The sequence below is a fragment of the Salvelinus sp. IW2-2015 genome, linkage group LG12, assembly GCF_002910315.2.
Source record: "Salvelinus sp. IW2-2015 linkage group LG12, ASM291031v2, whole genome shotgun sequence".
Taxonomy (NCBI): Eukaryota; Metazoa; Chordata; class Actinopteri; order Salmoniformes; family Salmonidae; genus Salvelinus; species Salvelinus sp. IW2-2015.
In genome coordinates, this window is record NC_036852.1 from 8,830,339 (window position 1) to 8,841,426 (window position 11,088).

An 11,088-nucleotide genomic window follows, 5' to 3' on the forward strand; every position below is an offset into this window, starting at 1 on the left:
TTGGGGAACGGTTCTTGGCAACTGCATTTGCTTAATTACAGTAGAGCCGAGACTAGAGAGTACGGTCTGGGACCTGGGAAGCTGGGTAGAGGGGGGAGGGTGAGGGACTCTGCTGTGCTCCGACCTCTTCAGAGCAAAGTGTCTCGTTATGGTGTTGTTGGAGAAACGAGGACTTCAGGAAACCTCCATGCTCTGCAGGTGTAACCGATGTGAAATGGCTAGCTAGTTAGCGGTGGTGCSCGCTAATAGCATTTCAATCGGTGACGTCACTCGCTCTGAGACCTTGAAGTAGTTGTTCCCCTTGCTCTGCAAGGGCCGCGGCTTTTGTGGAGCGACGGGTAACGATGCTTCGTGGGTGTCAGTTGTTGATGTGTGCAGAGGGTCCCTGGTTCAAGGCGAGGAGAGGGACGGAAGCTATACTGTTACATTGAGGCTGTTGACCCGGATCACTGGTTGCTGCGGGAAAAGGAGGAGGTCAAAATGGGGGGTGAGTGTAACCGATGTGAAATGGCTAGCTAGTTAGCAGTGGTGCGCGCTAATAACGTTTCARTTGGTGATGTCACTTGCTCTGAGACCGTGAAGTAGTTGTTCCCCTTGCTCTGCAAGGGCCATGGGTTTTGTGGCGCGATGGGTAATGATGCTTTAAGGGTGGTTGTTGTTGATGTGTGCAGAGGGTCCCTGGTTCGAGCCCAGGTAGGGGCGAGGAGAAGGACGGAAGCTATACTGTTACACAAGCATGCTCTATTCAGTGGATCATTTCTCATATTATTGACTTTTTTACTAATTCTAAGCATCAGCTCTCCTCTTGAACATTACTAACAGCTGTAACAAACGTCTGTATCCTGTCTGTAAGTAAGTACTGCTGTGATTGACCTGACAAAGGAAAAACCATTCTCAGAGTGAAAGGGCAATGCTCACCACTGGAAAATAGGCTATCTACTGTTCAGTGCTCAGACAATGTAGCCAATCTTCAGGATGTCTGGGGTAGCCATTTCCTGAACACATTAGCTGTCTGAAGGAAGGATCCCCTCTCCGCTTCACCCCAGGAGGTTTTCCTCATTGACTTAGCAGCAGCGTACAATACATTACTGCCATGCCTGGATCGCCACACACGCACATACACACACGCGCGTGTGCGTGCACACATTGAGAAACACACACATGCATGCACGGAAAAACAAAAGGACACATGCACGCACACATGCAGACGCACACACACACACACGAGCTGTACATCACTGTGACACTGTCAGAAACAGAAACAGCTTGGAAAGTCATCTGCTATGAGGTAAAGACGCGTAGGTTCAACAACGGGCCTTCATTTCATTCATTACTATAGGCTGTGGGTAATGGTACTGTACAGTAAGCAGTAAACTAGAACCATTAGAGGCAATTCCCAAAGAAAACCACTCCAATAGTATCCTTAAAATATCACCAGAGAGAAGTAAGCACYAGTCTTGTTGTTGACTGGTTTCTTTGTTAACTTTTCATTTTTTGGAGGGATTGATTACAGTAGGGCTGGTGTTTGCAGATATCACACCAATGAACATCCACTGAGCTCTGGGAGAGAAATATTAAGGAAAAGGGAAAATAAGGAAAAACATTTAGTTTCAGGTGGGCACGGAAAAAAGGAAAAAGCAGCATATCACTAGTCTACAATACCTGTCCAAATTKCACTGCATAAAATTATATTGTAGGCCTACTGAAAGGCTGTGAATTACAGACATTTAGTCATGAAATATTTCCCAGGCTGGAAGGCTAGCTTCTCATCCGTCTTTGTGCTCTCCTGAGATGACTGTAATTGATTACTGTGACAACACCTCGGAAAGCCAAGCATCTCTGCAGGGTTCTGTCATCAGAAGTGCTTGTGTTCTATTGGTTCTGCACCAGGTGTGCAATGTAAGCCAATCTTTTCCACTGGGCATAGACGTCAATACGTCAATCGATTCCACGTTGGTTCGACATCATTTAAGTGAAATGGCGTGGAAACGACGTTGATTCAACCAGGTTGTGCCCGGTGGGTCGTCTGCAGATGACACACACACATGTGCACGCACACACAAACACACACGGAACACAGAATCCCAGAAACTTCCAAAAGAAGGGACATACTGTGTTAACCCATATTTACAGTGACAGACCATTGGTAGCAGCAGGCATATGTTACTGAGGCCCAGTGTTAGGGGATCCCCCTCTTTTTCCCCCTGCAACCTCAGCAGATCTCCATCAGTCCCAGACAATTGTTGTTTCTCTCTGGATAAACATGAAGAGGTTTTTTATGACCAGGTCCTGCCAAAGGACAYGGAGGAGGAGAGAGGGAACACTTTGGGAACTCTTTTTAGGAAACYGGCTTGCCTTCCAGGATAATTTCACTCTGGTAATTCATATCCAGTACATCCAAACACACAAGCATGCAAACAAATGCAGAAACACACTCATACTGCACATGTACAAGGTAAGACTCCACGTCTGACTGTTGATTGATCCAGCAACACACAATCCTAAAGGTCCAAAACAACAATTTTTATCTCAATATGAACTCATTTCTGGGTAACAATGAAGTATCTTAATGGGATTGTTTTCAATTGTAGTGAACAAAAATGCAAATGAAGCATGCAACAAAAGATTTTACTGAGTTACACTTCATAGAAGGAAATCAGTCAGTTGAAATAAATTCCTTAGGCCCTAATCTATGTTTTTCACATGACTGGGCAGGGGTGCAGCCATGGGTGGGCCAGGGAGGGCATAAGCCCACCCACTTGGGAGTCAGGTCCACCCACTGGGGAGCCAGGCCCAGCCAATCAGAATTAGTCCCCCCCCCCCCCCCCCMGACGATGAAGGTGAAGAAGACAGATGTGGAAGTCCTGGGCTGGCGTGGTAACACGGGGTCTGCGGTTGTGAGGCCAGTTGGACGTACTGCCAAATTCTCTAAAATAACGTTGGAGGCCGGCTTATGGTAGAGAAATGTACAATAAATTCTCTGGCAACAGCTATGTTGGCCATTCCTGCAGTCAGCATTCCAATTGCACACTCCCTCAAAACTTGAGACATCTGTGGCATTGTGTTGTGTGACAAAACTGCACATTTAGAGTGGCCTTTTATTGTCCCCAGTACAAGGTGCACCTGTGTAATGACCATGCTGTTTAATCAGCTTCTTGATATGCCACACCTGTCAGGTGGATGGATTATCTTGGCAAAGGAAAAATGCTCACAATTTTATTTATTTTTTATTATTTAACCTTTATTTAACTAGGCAAGTCAGTTAATAAAATTTTTTTTTATTTACAATGACAGCCTACCAAAAGGCAAAAGACCTCCTGTGGGGACAGGGGCTGGGATTTTAAAAAAAGATACAATTTTAAAAAATAACATAAATATAGGACAAAACACACATTAGGACAAGAGAGACAACAAAACACTACGAAAAGAGAGATCTAAGACAACAACATAGCAAGGCAGCAACACATGACAACACAGCATGGTAGCAACACAACATGACAACAACATGGAAGCAACACAAAAACATGGTACAAACATTATTGGGCACAGACAACGGCACAAAGGGCAAGAAGGTAGAGACAACAATACATCACGCAAAGCAGCCACAACTGTCAGTAAGTGTCCATGATTAAGTCTTTGAATGAAGAGATTGAGATAAAACTGTCCAGTTTGAGTGTTTGTTGCAGCTCGTTCCAGTCGCTAGCTGCAGCGAACTGAAAAGACGAGCGAYCCAGGGATGTGTGTGCTTCGGGGACCTTTAACAAAATATGAATGGCAGAACGGGTGTTTTATGTGGAGGATGAGGGCTGCAGTAGATACCTCAGATAGGGGGGAGTGAGGCCTAAGGGGGTTTTATATATAAGCAYCAACCAGTGGGTCTTGCGACGGGTATACAGAGGTGACCAGTTTACAGAAGAGTATAGAGTGCAGTGATGTGTCCTATAAGGAGCATTGGTGGCAAATCTGATGGCCGAATGGTAAAGAACATCTARCCGCTCGAGAGCACCCTTACCTGCTGATCTATAAATTATGTCTCCGTAATCTAGCATGGGTAGGATGGTCATCTGAATMAGGGTTAGTTTGGCAGCTGGGTTGAAAGAGGAGCGATTACGATAGAGGAAACCAAGTCTAGATTTAACTTTAGCCTGCATCTTTGATATGTGCAACAAAGATGTAAACAAATTTGTGCCCAACATTTGAGAGAAATAAGCTTTTTGTGCATATGGAACATTTCTGAGATCTTTTATTTCAGCTCATGATAAATGGGACAAACACTTCACATTTTGCGTTTATTTTTTCATGGCATATAAAATGGTCAAAAAGAAGCAAAAATAGCTTCTTAGCAAAGAGCCATTTCTCAAGCAAAAATTTTGCTAGGACTTTCTGAGAGTGGTCTAAAAACGATCTGTTATTGGCAGAGAGATTAGGAACTCTCTTTCTTATTGGTCTATTAACCAATTCATCACGAAGCAGAACAAAACTCCATCCCACCAAAACAGGCTGAAATTTCAGGCRGTCTTTTCAAACAACTCRTACACTAAAAGGGCATTATCATCATTTTSACAATTTCACAGTATTATTCAAACCTCATAGTGTGAAAATATACACTGAGGATACAAAACATTAAGAGCATGACATAGACTGACCAGGTGAATGAAGGTGAAAGCTATGATCCCTTATTGATATCACTTCACCACTTCAGTCAGTGTAGATGAAGAGGAGGAGACAGGTTAAAGAAGGAGTTTTAAGCCTTGAGACAATCRAGACGTGGATTGTGTATGTGTGCCATTCAGAGGGGGAATGGGCAAGACCAAAAAATCTGAGTGCCTTTGAACGGGGTGTGATAGTAGATGCCAGGCACACCGGTTTGTGTCAAGAACTGCAACGTTGCTGGGATTTTCGCGCTCAACAGTTTTCTGCGTGTATCAAGAATGGTCCACCACCCAAAGGACATCCAGCCATCTTGACACAACTATGGAAAGCATTGGAGTYAACATGGGTCAGCATCCCTGTGCAACGCTTTCGCACCTTGTAGAGTCCATGCCCTGAAGAATTGACCCTGTTTGGAGGGCAAAAGGTGTTCCTAATGTTTGGTATACTCAGTGTATATTAAACAGAGGAAAATCACGTTTTGACTGCACTGGGCCTGTAAAGAAATATCTGGCATGTCCATGCCTGTCACGCCCTGACCTTAGAGAGCCTTTTTATGTCTCTATTTGGTTTGGTCAGGTTGTGATTTGGGGTGGGCATTCTATGTTTTTGTTTTCTATGATTTTGTATTTCTATGTTTTGGCCGGGTGTGGTTCTCAATCAGGGACTGCTGTCGTTGTCTCTGATTGGGAACCATACTTAGGTAGCCATTTTCCCTCCTTTCAGTGTGGGAAGTTGTCTTTGTTTGTTGGCACTATAGCCTTAAGCTTCACRGTTGTTTTTGTATTGTTTATTGTTTTTGTCGGCGTCATCCTAAATCAAAGGAATATGTACGCTCACCACGCTGCACMKKGGTCCCCTTCATTCGACCCTTCATTCCCACAGCATCTACTTTTGGGAAGATCTCTACATTTAACTAGTCTCCCTAGGCAGACTAGTTGCCCAGGGTGGGATTTATGAGACTAACATTTAACAGAGTCCCACCACCGATCACTTCACACTTATTAAAAGCAAGACTGCTTTTTTCTAACATTGAGGAGTCTTACTGAGCTGAGCTTAAAGAGTATCAATCTCCTGTGTTAAAGAGTGTGTAGGTTTCAGCATTAGGGTCAATTCCATTTATTTTCCAGCCAATTCAGGAAATGTACTGTGGTTCTTCACTGCTTCTCAATGAGAACATTTTTGAATTGGAATTGGACTCTAGTTTACTTTCTGAATTGACAGGAATTTAAATGGAATAGACCCCAACCTAGGTAGGTTTAAAGATTCCAAAATCATTCACCACCTGCCACGTATCACTTTACATGGACAGATCATAATTTTAGATATAGATAGATATTAAGAAAATGCTCAACCTTCTCTCTTTCTTGTTCCCAGTACTGTATATCAATCTGATCATACAGGATTCTCTATCTCTCTCTCTCTCTCTCTCTCTCTCTCTCTCTCTCTCTCTCTCTCTCTCTCTCTCTCTCTCTCTCTCTCTCTCTCTCTCTCTCGGACCTTTAGACGCCCACACATAGTGATTCTTTGTGGTCCGCACTCCATAGCAGTCGGGGTGTCTGATTTCAAAGGCAGTGGAAGATTTGTGGTCTCTTTAAAACCCCTGGGCTGGCTGGCGCCTCTCATTCCAGCTCATTGAAGGAGAGCAGCCCAGCTCCAAACCTCCATCGACAATTACTGTACAGCAGAGGTGCAGGGTCATTAAGAGAAAGCTAGGATAGATTAATTAAAATGCTCCCTGATATAATTAGAACGAAAATATCTGCCTGACACACATAACATCTTCACTGAAAGGTATAGCAACAATGCATCGGAACAGAATCCCCCAGTGAATAAATATTTTAAGAGGCAATCTCTGAATACAGTGTGGCCCTAGCAACACCAGGGCTGTGGATTCAATTCCCACACTGATCACATGCTAAAAATGTATGTACACACTGTACTGTAAGTCGCTTTGGATAAATGCCTTTCCTGCTGCTGGCATACATCAGGGTGCATAGTGTGCAGGGAGCCAGAGCAAAAACATAAGCATCAATTCACCTGACGTGAAAAGTGGGTCATATCCCTCTTATGGAGGACACCGTGTTCTTGAATGCAGCAGACAGCCATAGACTTCCCTCACCATAACACTGTTGCATTATACAACGGATTTAATTACATCTCCTGTTGGGAACCAGTGATGTATGGAGGGAGAAAGAAGAGAGAGAGAGAGAGAAAGAGAGAGAGAGAGATTAAGGGAGAGAGAGAGAGAAAGGGAGGCAGAGGTGTGTGGGAGAAAGAGCGAGAGAGAGTGAGAGAGAGAGAGACAGCGAGAGAAAGAGGGAGAGAGAGAGAGGCAGAGGCGTGTGATAGAGAGAGAGAACTACATTATGTCACCATATATGTTTCATATTACATGATGAAGGGGAAGGTGGTTCTTTCAGTACTGTTCATGCCAAACTCACAGCTGTGTTGAGACATCTGCCCGATCCTTTCATTCGATCACTGGAGACGTGAGATGAACCAGTTCAGAACACTATCGTGCCAATGGTTTGACCCTGTCTTCTTCTCTGAGCAACTCTCTGTCTTTCTTTCCCACATTATTAGAAAGCCCATGAGGAGAAAATGATCCACTGAAGAACATTGAGTTTCTTTGGTTTCAGTCRTTGGTGTCAGTCGTTGGTTTTCCCCAGGTTGCCATAGTGGTATTATTAGTATACACAAAAACACACCAATCAATTTATACCCAGAGACTGCTATATGGATATAATYTTAATGCATGGCTTTGAATTACAGTAAAATGAGTCCACTAGGATAAGCTAATGCATAGTAGATACAGATAGCAGTGTGCAAAGTGCTGTTTGAAAATCCATTTGTTGACCACAGAAWTATACAGTCCACAAACCAAMGAGTCATCAAGGATGAAGTAAACTGGTTCTCTGTCGAACCATTTTATTAAAAGTTCCCAGAGAAACTGAAAGAGAACATATGGATGACAACAAGATAACAAACGGCCCTAATAGAAACATACTCTTCAAATAAAGCACACCACAATGTTTAGCTAGTCTCACACCCCAGAGCTCGGTCGCACCTCCGCCTCCACACCAGATAGGTGTCTAAGGAGGATAGGAAACTGCTTATCTGATCTTCTCTTCATTTAAAATCACTGGGAACAGATGAACAGATGGCAAGACTCKGCCGTCCCCCTTCTGAGCCTCCACTAGACCTTATTTACAGCTGAACGCTCAAGGTTAGAAAATGAACATTAGTCAATGAGCCAACCACGTGAATAACGTCTGTAGAGCGTTGACTGCRCCTCCTCTGGAAACCAGTCGACCCAAAGAAAAATGCCAAGCTGTTCTGCCAACATATAAAGGGAAGTCAGTGGTATTAACTTCTTTCGAAGTCGATCCAGTGGGGCAGAATTCTGCCTTTCACTGGTATGGGCGACAGCCGATTGGCTACTACTTGACTTGGCTGAAGATAATTGCCCTGTGTACGGCCTACAAAGACACCCTGCCAGGATATATGTTGAGTGTGGCCACCCTGGAAAGGCTTCAGCTCTAGCTGTGAAGGGGCCTAGTTGCCACTAAATGCTACGGAGTTGGAGAACACATCCTCCTCCTCAGCCACAACAACTCTGTCAGCCGCAACAGATGGCCCACACACACACCACCACCCCCTCCTCTCAAGAGACCCAGCCACTGGGTAAACCCAGACACTCAGACAGCAACATTACCCACTCCATTCAAACCCCATTGTTTACCAGTTTGTCCTGTTTTGTGGGAATACTTGGCATTTTTGGTGTGTGGCCTGCGAGACTAAGGGGAGGGTCGAAGTGAAATGGGCCATGTCCAGAGATTGTGTAGAGAGAGAGAGAAACTAAGAGAGAGATCGCTGTCGGGCTGGCGCCACTTTATCTACAGCAGGATCTCAGACTGCCCAGGAGTTTCCTGAATGAGTCGCYACTGCTTCCCAACTGAGGTTTAGGTGGCTGTGTTAAAAAAACTATCTCTGAGCTGGGCCACACCACAGAGCTGGAGTTAGACAGAGCAAGTGCTCTGAAAGACAGCAACATTCCAGTGATCCTCTCCACAATAATCTGACAACCTATGTGTGTTCGTATGTATGTCTTGGACTAATTTCCATTCCCCTGTGAGAATGGACAATAGTTATCTTTTTCTTCCTCTTATCAGACTCCAGGGCTACCTGGAGTAAATCTCCAGGGCTGTCCTGAACTAAATCCCATTAACTCATCCTGGAAGTGTAAACTGCTTCTATATAGTACAGCTAGCCATCACCGCATGGTAGAACAACAGCAGAACAGAGGGCACTTGAATAAACCCTTCCTGTTTACCCGTTTTGTCTGTTTCCCCCTGCCTCTTGACAGATATTCTAGTTAGTCTGGGGCTCTGAGGACCATGCTGCTATGTCTCTGTCTGTCTATCTGTCTGTCTGTCTGTCTGTCTGTCTGTCTGTCTGTCTGTCTGTCTTCTGTCTGTCTGTCTGTCTGCCCCCTCCAACAGGGTATAATGCTTCATGTTTGCCCTGCAGTGGCAGCTCCCTGCTCCCCACCCATCACCCTCCCTCCGCCACACTATGGATTAGCTTGACAACAACACTTTCAATGCCTCCTGTCTGACTAGACAGAAAAAGACAGAAAGGACCGGGGTAAATCCCCTTTAGTCTGGAAATATGCAAATGCTGATGGTGGCAGGATTCTGGCAGAACTCAATGGGTACAGAACGTTTGAGCGAGCAGGGTTCTCTGCTGCTCAGGCTAGCACAATGCCTGGCTGCTGTCTGTGTCAGTGTGTCTGTCTGTGTGTCTGTCTGCGTGTCTGTCTGTCTGTCTGTCTGTCTGTCTGTCTGTCTGTCTGCGTGTCTGTCTGTCTGTCTGTCTGTCTGTCTGTCTGTCTGTCTGTCTGTCTGTCTGCCTGATTGCCTGTCTGTGGGGCCAGGGCAGCTATGAATGTACTGTCATGTTCAAAACATGTTTGATCGTCTACCAACCAAAGCAAAACTGATATTCTTCTCAAATTAGCCCTCATGAGAGGAGCTTTACAAAAATAACAGTGCATATTTCGGGTGGTGATGGACTAAGTATAGAGCTGTCAATGCTCAGTCTGTCGTGCTGTCATCTCCCCAAGGAGAGGTAACAACATGGCTGTGTCCCAAATGGCACCCCATTCCCATATAGTGCACTACAAGACAGCCTCCACTTAAAAAAGTAGCACACTTGGGAATAGGGTGCCATTTGGGACTCCTTGTTTCAGGAGTAGGTCTATATGTGAACAGCCATCACATGCTGATTAATACTCTAATGTGGTAACTGAGGTCGCATTTGTTGGAGACATCACAAAACTCAGCGTGAGGTTGAACCCTAAATTGGGAGCAGCACCAATAAGCATCCTCTCAACACCAATGGGCTCCTAACTTAGGGGCGCCTTTAGGCCCTGTTGACAGGCTAACGCTAGYGGAGAAGTATTTCAGCGTGACACCAGAACCAGCTGGAGAGGAGGAGCACCTACAGTAGACCAAAGTCAGCAGTATACGGTGGTGTACGACAAATGTATGACCCTGTTACCCTTACAATGATTTATTATRGCTTTGCAATTTGCCAATACTGTATGTATATTGTGATGTTATTTTACATGGACGACATAAAGAGAGACCTTTCCACAATGTCAATATATCTCATAAAATTGCGAGTTCATTATAGGGCAAATCCATCAACACATGCTTTGATTTGAGCGAAGACGGATCCTGTGGTCAAATAACTCCGACTGCACAGACATTTTATTACGTTTGCAATCGCAACAAATAATCTGCTCAGACCCCAACCAAGGAGCATCARAAGTCGTGCTATAAATTCTCAGACAACCCAAAGATTCCTTGATGCCCTTCCAGACTCCCTCTGCCTACCCAAGGACGTCAGAGGACAAAAATCWGTTAACCACCTAACTGTGGAACTCAATTTAACCTTGCGCAATACCCTAGATGCAGTTGCACCCCTAAAAAYGAAAAACATTTGTCATAAGAAACTAGCTCCCTGGTAYACAGAAAATACCTGAGCTCTGAAGCAAGCTTCCAGAAAATTGGAACGGAAATGGCGCCACACCAAACTGGAAGTCTTCCGACTAGCTTGGAAAGACAGTACCGTGCAGTATTGAAGAGCCCTCACTGCTGCTCCGATCATCCTATTTTTCCAACCTAATTGAGGAAAATAAGAACAATCCAAAATAGATTTTTGATACTGTCGCAAAGCTAACTAAAAAGCAGCATTCCCCAAGAGAGGAGGGCTTTCACTTCAGCAGTAATAAATTCATGAACTTCTTTGAGGAAAAGATCATGATCATTAGAAAGCAAATTATGGACTCCTCTTTAAATCTGCGTATTCCTCCAAAGCTCAGTTGTCCTGAGTCTGCACAACTCTGCCAGGACCTAGGATCAAGGGAGA